We start from the raw sequence: 10,785 nt of genomic DNA on the forward strand, positions 1-10,785 counted from the left end.
CCTGTCAGTCTTTCTGCATTTGCTCTGGGGTGAGCTGTCTTCTTGGTTGGGAGGCAGTGACAGGTCTGTGCCCTTGGGGAGAGAAGAGGAGACAAGCACTCTCTTCACAGAATTCCTTATTTTCTTCATAGAAATTGCTCTCTCTAAACAATTCCTAGTCTTCGCTCATATAAAATTTTGGTGGGAGAGGGATTGACAGTAACAGGACCAGTTTGAGAGACTTCTTTGGTATGTTCTGCATAAAAGTTTTATACTTAGAATAATAGGTTACTTTGCACTAATTATTCTCAGATTTGAGGCCAGACTTCATGATGGGAGCAGTCTTATTTTAATATTCTGTGACATACTTAACTCACAGCATAATTCCAAAGGCTTTATTTATCTAGCTGCTACACACCCTCTAACCTCATTCCCACCTGCTCCAAGCAATCCATCTACAATGGCGTCCTTTAAATTCCTGCATCTTATGCACCTGGATGTTTCCTGTTACTAGGACACTATTTTAAATGTTTGCATAACTAGATCTTCATTCAGAAAGTAGCCAATGCCACCTACCTAGAAAGAGCTTCCCTGATCCCCCTTGTCTCATTCAACTGCTTTATTACCTCTGTCGCACTACTAATTTCTAAAAATGATCTCTCCCCCTACCTGAAGGTAAATTCCAGAGAAATGGGAAACTAGGATATAATTTACGTTGCTCTATCCCTAGAGATTAGAAAGCTGCCTGCTTCCAGCTATATACCAATAAATAGAGTACTGAATTAAACAGAAAAGACAAGAACAAACAATAATATCAAAGGTATAAAAGAATGGCATGTTCTCTATACAACAGATAATTGACAAAGAGATGAGAAAAATAAGTACAAAAATTTTTTTGAAGTATAGGTAAAATTTTACCAGGCATATACAAATTTAAGGAAGCAAAAGTGGAAATATTAACTGTTAACAGCTTACTCTGAATACCTTTCATTATATTTTAGTGTCAAATATTACAGCATCAAAGACAGTACCATGAGCTCAATAAGGACAGGGACTTTTGGATTTTTGTTAACTTTTTTACTAACTAATATATCCACAGTACCTAGAAGAATGTCTGTAAGATATGTTGAAGGAATAAATGACTCAATCTAAATCAAAAACTCCTAAATTTAACAAAAATTAGAGAGAATTAGACTAGTTGAATTGGCCAAAATACAGTTCAAAGTTTAGGCAGAATGGTTAGGCAAAATAGATAAATCCATCACGTGGAAGTTTAATGTAATTATTATTAATAATACTTCTTTTCAAATACCTTTAATTCTCTCAGGCCTCCCTTTTTCTTTAATGTTCTACTTCGAAAAGCCACAACATTGGCATGTTTCATGTGCTTTTTTGAATGAATGCTGTATGAATATTGGGTAATGAATATATTAATATAATAAACTGATTAATATTAAATATCTAACTTTACAAGAAAAGACTATAGATTTTTGCAAACATTTACAAACTTTATTATATTCTAGATTAAACAGAATAGTTCAATCAGCACCTATAAGTCAGATTTATGGTTCCAGTTCAAGATGGCAATGTAGGAGGACTCTGAACTCACTTCCTCCATGGAATACACCATATTATACCCATTAGTAGAACAATTCTCCTGAAGAACTCAGGGCTGAGTAAACAGCTACTTAACAAAGAGAGAATGGAAGGTGAGATCAAGAGAAGAACACGCCACGTTTAGAAGAGAAACTAGAATAACAGCCCACAGGTCCAGCCAGCCAGCAAAAGTCATCAGAGGCTGTTTAAGGAACACCATACACAAAACCACTCCTTCAGCTTTAAAAGAAATGGCCACTTTGACTACTCCGTAGAAACAAACATAGAAAGTCAAGCAAAATGGGACAGAGGAATATATTCAAAAAGAAAGAATAAGAAAAAAACTCAGAAAAAAGCCTAGATGAAACAGTGAGAAGCAATACACCTGAAAAGAATTTAAAGTAATGACTGTAAAGATACTCACCAGGCTGGAGAAATAGAGTGGAAAAACTCAGTGAGACTTTCAACAAAGAGAAAATATTTTTTAAAAACTAACAGGGTTGAAAAATACCATAATTGAAATAAAAAAAAAAAACTAGAAGGAATCAACAGTAGATTAGAAGATGTAGAAGAACTATGAATGGTCTGGAAAGCAGGGTAATGGAAAACATACACACTAAACAGCAAAAAGTGAAAAGAATTTTCAAAAATTAGGATAGATTAAGAGATCTCTTGGACTACATCCAGTGAACAAGTATTCCTAGTATAGGGGTCCCAGAAGAAGGGAGAGAGCAAGAAAGGAATAGAAAACTTATTTGAAAAAGTAGTGACTAAACATATCCTGACCAAGGAAAAAAATAGACATCTAAGTCCAAGAAGTACAGAGAGTTCCAAATAAGATGAACCAAAGGTGGTCCACACCATAGGACATAATAATTAAAATATCAAAATTTAAAGATAAAGAGGGAATCTTTAAAGAAGCAAGAGAGACACAAAAAGTTACCTACAAGGGAAAAATAATAAGGCTACCAGTTGATTTTTCAGTAGAAATTTTGCAAGATAGAAGAAACTGGCAGGATATATTCAAAGTACTGAAACTTAAAAACCTACAACCAAGAATACTGCAGTCAGCAAGGTTATCATTGAGATTTAAAGGAGAGATAAAGAATTCCCAAGACAAACAAAAGATAAAGGAGTTTATCACCACTAAACCATCCTTACAGAAATGTTAATGGAACTTCTTTAAGTGGAAAGGAATGACCATAATTAAACATAAAGAAAAACATGAATAAAAAGATGTAAAATAAGACAACATATATATAAAATTTGAAGAAGAGAGTAAAAAGGAAAGAGAAGGAGGAAAAAGGAAAAGAATATTTTTTCCCTCTTTTAAGAATGTGTTTAAACTTAAAAGACCATCAAATTAATATAGACTACTATTCACTTAGAATGTTATATATGAACTTCCTGGTAATCACAAACCCAAAACCTATGATAGGTACACAAAAAAATAAAAAGAAAACCAAATAAAACACTATAGATACTTATTGATCATAAAGAGAACAGCAGAAGAAGAAAGGAAGAACTACAAAAACAACTAGAAAACATATTTTTAAAATGGCAACAAGTATATACCTATCAATAATAGCCTAAATAATAGCCTAAATGCTCTAATCAAAAGACACAGAGTAGCAGAATCAATTAAAAAAAATAAGACTCACCTGCATGCTGCCTACAAAAGACTAACCTCAGACCTAGAGACACACAGAGACTAAACGTAAAGGGCTGGAAAAATACTATGCAAATGGAGGAGGGGAAAGAGCCAGGGCTGCAATACTTACATCAGACGAAATAAACTTTAAAACGAAGACTCTAACAAGAGAAAAAGAAGGGCATTACATACAGATAAAAGAACCAATCCAACATAAGGATGTAACAATTATAAATATCTATGTACCCAACACCGGAAAACCTAAATACATAAAGCAAATAGTAACCAACATAAAGAGAGAAACTGACAGAGATACAGTAATAGTAGGAGACATTAAAACTCCATTCTATCAATGGATAGATCAACCAGACGGGAATCCAAAATATATAAAGAACTTATACAACTCAACATCCAAAACCAAATATGCTATTAAAAAATGGGCAGAGGACCTGAGTAGACATTTTTCCAAAAAAGACCAAAACAGATGGCCAAGAGACCATGAAAAGATACTCAATATCACTCATCATCAGAGAAATGTAAATCAAAACCACCTTGAGATATCACTTCACACCCATTAAAATGGCTAAAATCCAAGAAGGTAAGAAACAACAAGTGTTGGTGGGGAGGTAGAGAAAAAGGAACCCCTGTGCAGTGCTGGTGGAAATGTAAACTGATGTAGCCACTGTGGAAAATAGTATGGAGGTTCCTCAAAAAATTAAAAATAGAAATGCCATATGATCCACTAATTCCAGTTTTGGGTATTTACCCAGAGAAAACAAAACACTAACTCAAAAATATATACACACTCCTATGTTTATTGCAGTATTTATTGTAGCCAACACATGGAAGCAACCTAAATGTCCATCAGTAAACAGATGGATAAGGAAAACTGTGATACACACACACACACACACACACACACACAGGAATATTACAAAGCCATGAAAAAAGATGAGATTGTGTCTTCGAGTGTACTGAAGAAGTTATTATGCTAAGTGAAATAAGTTAGACTGAAAGAAAAATACCATATGATCCCATGCATGAATGGAATCTAAAAAAAATGAACAACAAATAAAAGCAGAAACAGAACTATAAATATAGAGAATTAACTGATTGTTGCCAGAAGGGAGAGGGGTAAACCAAATGGGTGAAGAAGAGACGGAGATACAGGTCTCTTGTTATGGGATGAGCAAGTGAGATGAATAAAAAGCAGAGCATAAGGAATATAATCAATGATGTTGTAATAGTGATGTGATGGGACAGATGATAGCTATACTTGTGGCAAATATAGCACAATGTATAAACCTGCCAAATTACCAAGCTGTGTACCTGAAACTAAGGTAACGTGTGTTAACTATACTCAAAATATTTTTAAAGTCAGGTGTGATTTCTAATTATAGCGTAACAAACTAGATAGTGAAAAAAGTTTATATAAGAAATATTCATCCACTATTAAATTAAGAAAAGAAACAGTCATTATTTCAAATAAGAAACAAACAAAATTTGGAAGCATTGTAAATAAAACATTATAAATTATACAGTAAAATCTGCAGTTAGGAATTTATATGCGTAATATGTTACTACTTAAGAAAAAAGCAAATAATCACTTACTTAGAAATCTAAAAAAAGTAAACATATATGGAGGGTGAGAAATCAGGATTTTCACTAAATTGATGCACATTTATGTTTGTATATATTTTGCAATTATAAAAGCAATGTATAATAAATATGGGAGATTGCTTTTTATATCTGTATGTTAGTGTTCTTTTTTTAAGACTATTTATTTAGTCTTGGGAGACACAGAGATAGAGAAGCAGGGACATAGGCAGAGGGAGAAGCAGGCTCCCTGCAGGAGCCTGATGGAGGAATTGATCCTGGACCCCGAGACCATGCCCTGAGCTGAAGACAGATGCTCAACAGCTGAACCACCCAGGCATCCGTGTTTGTGTTTCTAAGCCATTGTCCCACAAAGCTTTGTTTTATAGTATATTTATAGGAATATTTTTGTGTGGTGGTAAAATTGTCAATGTTCAAGAATGTTTAGAAAATACCAGGTTAAACATAAATGAGGAGACATATTGACTGTAGGATTTTTCAGAATAAACAATGGGTTAAGACATATTGCTGATATCTGATTTGCCTGTAATAGGCAAATTTATTAAAATATCTCTTGGCATATATGTTAACAATTCTTGAATCTAAAATCTCTAAAAATTTTTAGAAATATTTTCTATGCTGATATACATTTCAAATTTTGGGCAAATTGGTAATTTTCTAGGAAAACATAAATGACTAGAAATGAATATAAAAAAATAATGAGTAAACAAAAAGTCTGTTAAAATATTTAAAAAGCAAGCAATGTTCATAGATCATTTAACAAAAAACGTTTTCAATTATTTTAAATGCAAATTCTATGTAATATTCCAGAAAAAAGGAAATATACGTTGTTTCCTAGTTTATGAAACATGCTTACAATTTAGAAAAAAATATTTAATTAAAGGGATATACTTATCACTTTAGAAATATCCCAACCAAATAAGATATCCTGCAGTGTAGTTAAAAAAATCCTTGACAAAGCAGCGTTGTCATATAGTCAATTATTGCTTATGTTTTCTGAAATGTATTCATACAAGTCATTCTATTAGAGTCAGAAAAAGAGGTTCAAAATCACATTTATTTAATTTAACCAGGAACAATATCGACTGTAGTTTCACATCATAACTCCTGTCTCTTTCCCATGTTTCTTGTCTAGTCAGTTTGTCATAATATAAATGACTTTGTAGTTTACTCTGATAAAGGTTTCACCTAGTTTTTAGAATTACTGATAATGGGGTCATTTGAAGTACATCTTTAAAATAAAAAGTTGCACCTAAAAAGATTGGTGAAAATCTTTCTTCGGTTACTAAAAATTCTCCTTTTTTACCTAATCTCTTCATGGTGTTTTAAACTTGAATTGTCATTTAATTTTTTCCCCATGAACTACTCATACTCATGTGGACAGTAAGATAAAAGATGAGTGTGGACAAATAAAATAATTAAAGTCAATACTCATTACTACTTCCCATTTTAAGATTATTCATTTATAGGTCATGATCATGAAATGTGGGAGTCAAAAGTTTTAAAACACTTTTAGTTCTACTAAGATGGTGCTTTTTAAATCTAAAATTAAAACAAATCAAAATTTGTCTTTAATTTTCCATCTCAGTTTTGTGTGAGATGGATTTTATTCATTTTTAAATTTATCAAAGACATTTATTGAGGAATCATAAGAGTCAATATAAAGTTCATGCTATGCAAATATGTTCTTATATCTGGGAAGGCTAAAGCTATAAAGTTCCTGTTGAGATTAGCATAGTCCCAACATTTCAGAGTTTAAAGAAAGCTAGGAAACAAGAAGACTGAACTATAATAAATATCAAAAAGGTCAATTGTAAGCCCTGATCCAGTATTTTTCTGGAAGATTACTGCTCCTAAATGTCCCATTTGGTCAACTGGCATACTGGTAAATGAATGTTTGTCATTGCAAGAAATACATTTTTGCTTCCAACACAGGAAGTTATTATTTAGGATTTGAGTGTTTTTCATGCTCCTAATCCATGCATGCATCCATCCAATCATCTACATGATATATAGATTTCCACATAAAAGAAAGAATGAATGTAGCTGAATATGAAAAAAAAAAAAGCTGAAGTGTATTTACAAGTAATATTAAGGACAATTACTGCAGATCAAGGAAAACATACTACCAATATTTTTATAATAAAACATATTTGTATTTGTCAATGTATTTGCACTAGAATAGATGAATAGGGTAAAGGAAAGAATGCTACCCCTGAGCATCAGAAGACGTAGTTGTGTTATTCTGAGCAAACTGTATGTTAATGTTAATGTTTTGATCTAAAAGTTTTCCTTATTCTTGATTTAGTAATTTACTTGTATTCCATGGCAGTGTTTACATTTCTATAAACTTGATGTAAAGACATTTCTGAAATGAAGTGTAATAAACTCATACTTCTATACATTGAGCCAGCAGAGCCTTCTATCTCTTATTGTCTAATTTTCTCTATTTCTACATCATTCTGTTATTCAGAGCTTGCAGTAATCTTCCTCACTCTAAGGTCTCCTTTAGCAGATTTTCTTTATATTATCCTCCATAACACTACTTCTCCTGTTATCATCCTAACCACTTTAACTTACCACTCCAATATTTAATATCTTTTTACCATTTTATTGCTGCAGAATGTAATTACCACCCTTCAAGGAGTTTCTAAATTATTTTCTAAATTTATTTTTAACCAACACTCTTTCATAGAAAGAATATGAAAAAAAAAATATACAACGAAGCTTAAAGATTATGTATCAGCCAGGAACAAAAATATAAAGGTAGAGAAAACATTTTTATGAATACCAATTATTATCATTTTATAATATGATGTGTGGTTGTTAAATAATAAAACGTTTATAAAACAAAGCTTCTTTTACTCCTTATGTAGTAATTAACACTAGACTTGCTCTTTCTCTGCAAACTACAAAACTGGTTAGAATTTTGAGAAAATTGTCTCTACCCGTCAAACACAAGCAGTACATGACTGATTCTCCAGAGAAGGAGAAACTGCACATTTACCCTCATTTCCTGCCTGTGGTACCTTTTCTAGACTATGCTTCCAGGATATGGACACATAGCAGAGCATAGAAGTCTTGCTAAGCTGAGAGGCAGATATCTGAGACGCTGCTGAGGTACCTGGAATTGACTGGGCAAGGCAGGACAGAGAAGAAAAATGCCCAGAGAAGTGGGCACAGAACTCCACACAGTGGTTCTCTATGTTGTGTATAGTAGAGAAAAAAATAGAACACCACACTGACACAACATTCTGACAAGTTAAAATGAATTATTTGGTAGTCATTGATGTGCCTGACTAAACTAAATCTGATACTCTTTAAGAAAGACAACATTCAGATTTTCTACAACATCAACCACAATGTTCAGAACGTAATTTCAAAAATATTTATAGAAGTATAAGGAAGAAGCTATGCACAAAATAAAGACAAAAGCAGATAGTAGAAACAGATGTTCAAAATGACCTACGTGTTGCAATTAGCAGGCAAAAAACACTAATATAATTATTATAAATATTCAAAGACTTAAATAAAAGATGACCATGTTGAATAAATGAGTAAAAACTCTCAGCAGAGGAATGAGAAATAAAAACAAGCATTAAATGAAAATCCTGAAAACTGAAATAATCTGAAAAAAATTTAAGTAGTATATGGACTCAGCAGAGTGAAGAACAAATAATGAAGGGTCTTAAAGACAAATTAATAAAAGTATTTCCACAGAAGATGGTCCATCACCACCACAAACAAACTTGGAAACAATTCACATATCTACTCACATATCTTTTATCAAAAAGATGGATAAAATTTATATTTATGAATAGAGTACTTCTTGACAGTAAGAAAAACTCTGAGCTACTGATACATGCAACAGCATATATATCTCTCAAAAAATAATATTTGAGAAAAAGAAAACAAATAAAAGTATGCATACTGTATGACTGTATGATATCATCTATATGAATTCCAGAATAGGCAATATTATGTATGATGGTAAAAATCACAATATGTGGAGAAAACTTGGATAGTAGCACAACCAAATCTAACAGTATGATGGAAATGTTCTGTACCTTGAGATATTTGTTAAATGGTTCCATATACATTAGTTGAAATGCATAGGATTATATTTTTAAGACTCCTATTTTGTACATATACAAATTTCCCCACAAAGAAATAAGTGAGTATGTAGAATTTTTGTTTATAAAAATGATGTCTTTATAAACATCACTTTGTGCATTAAAAAAGAGAGCTTGTACATCAAGAGTTAATATTAGTTTTCTGAAGCAGTAGTTCCCGGTAAGATTTCATGTCCTATGTTCCAAATTTTGTGATGTTTCTACTTGAACACAGTTTTAAGTAGAAAATAGATCACCAATTAAAACAGAGCAACATTAAACCTAGTTGTACCAAACAACGTTAAGTTGTCATAAGAGGATAAATAATTCAAATCAATAGTAATAAATAATAAATCAAAATGTGTACAAAAATACAAGTGAAATACAAAAGTTTAGTTATTTTAGATATCCATTATCAGTCTGATAAATCAAGTTGATATAATCAGATGTATCAATTAACTAATAACTTAGTCTAATAGTCATACAGTTGAGGTACCAACTCACTTCCAATTAAAAGAATTACTATACATTATATGTTAGTATTTTCTTTAGAAGGAAACACATAGATGATACCAGAATTCAAAACTCCCAAGGGGTCTTCCTTGGTCCTTGACTTTTTCTTCCATTATCTCTCTTTCTCCTGTATTTGCATACAGCATCTTCATTTCTAAGGGCTATGTTAAATTTTTGTTGCCAGTGCTCATCTGACTTGAAAAGTGTGAACAGAGACTAACCTAGACTACCTGTGCTGAGAGGCTCCAGAAGCACAATTAAAATCAGACCGTAACTAGTCTATCAGGCAGTATTTTCATTTCACACAAAGAACTCGTGCCAATGTTTCCAACTTTGAGATATTGTCATTGTGGAGATTTCTAAAATATTTCCACAATTTCTTTGATAATCTTCCATTAACAGATATAGTTTAGTTCCTTTTTCCTTGGCTATGAACTGACTTTTGTGACTTGCTTATAATAGAACGCAGTGCAATTGACATTGCATGCCTTCTAAGAGTAGGCTACTTAAGTTGAGACAATATCCATCAGGTTCTCACTTAGGGTGTTTGTCTATAGAAACCAGGTACTGAGATGTGAAAAAGACCAATCCATTTGGAGAGGTCACATATATACACCTCTGTGACACCCCTGGCTAAGCTAAGACCCCAATCAACAAGTATCAACCAGTAGACAACTTGGGAAAAAAATTTTGACAAACTATGAATAGAAGTAACTTTTCTTATTTATATTCCTCAGATGAAGAATTGATATAAAAACTCTACAGCTAACATCATACTTAATTGTAGGAAACTCAACATTTTCCCATCAAGGTCAGAAACACTGCGAAGAAGTCCTCTCTCACTCCTGGATGACTAGAATCACTAGGTAATATAGATTGTTAAAACTTCACATATTCACAACCTGGTTGGTAGATTCAATGCAATCCCTGATAAGTTCCCAGCAGGCTATTTTGTAGATGCCAAATTTTTCTGAAGGAAAAGGACCTAAAATACCTGAACAATACCAATGAAGAATGAAGTTGGAAGTCTCATACTACTTGGTTTCAAGAACTATTATAACACTAGTTATATGGCAATCAGCATGGCATGATATTTGAAGCAAAAAGATACATACATCAGTGGAACAGAGAACCTAGAAATAGATACACACGGATATAGTGAACTAATCTTTGATAAGGCTATGAGTGTAATTCAAAGGAGTAATAATGGTCTTTTCAACAAATGGTGCTAAAACAATTGGCAGTCCATATGCAAAAATTTTACCTAAACACAGACCTTTCACCTCACACAAAATTAATTAAAGTGCATCATAGACC

Source organism: Vulpes lagopus, chromosome 23, assembly GCF_018345385.1.
Source record: "Vulpes lagopus strain Blue_001 chromosome 23, ASM1834538v1, whole genome shotgun sequence".
Classification (NCBI taxonomy): Eukaryota; Metazoa; Chordata; class Mammalia; order Carnivora; family Canidae; genus Vulpes; species Vulpes lagopus.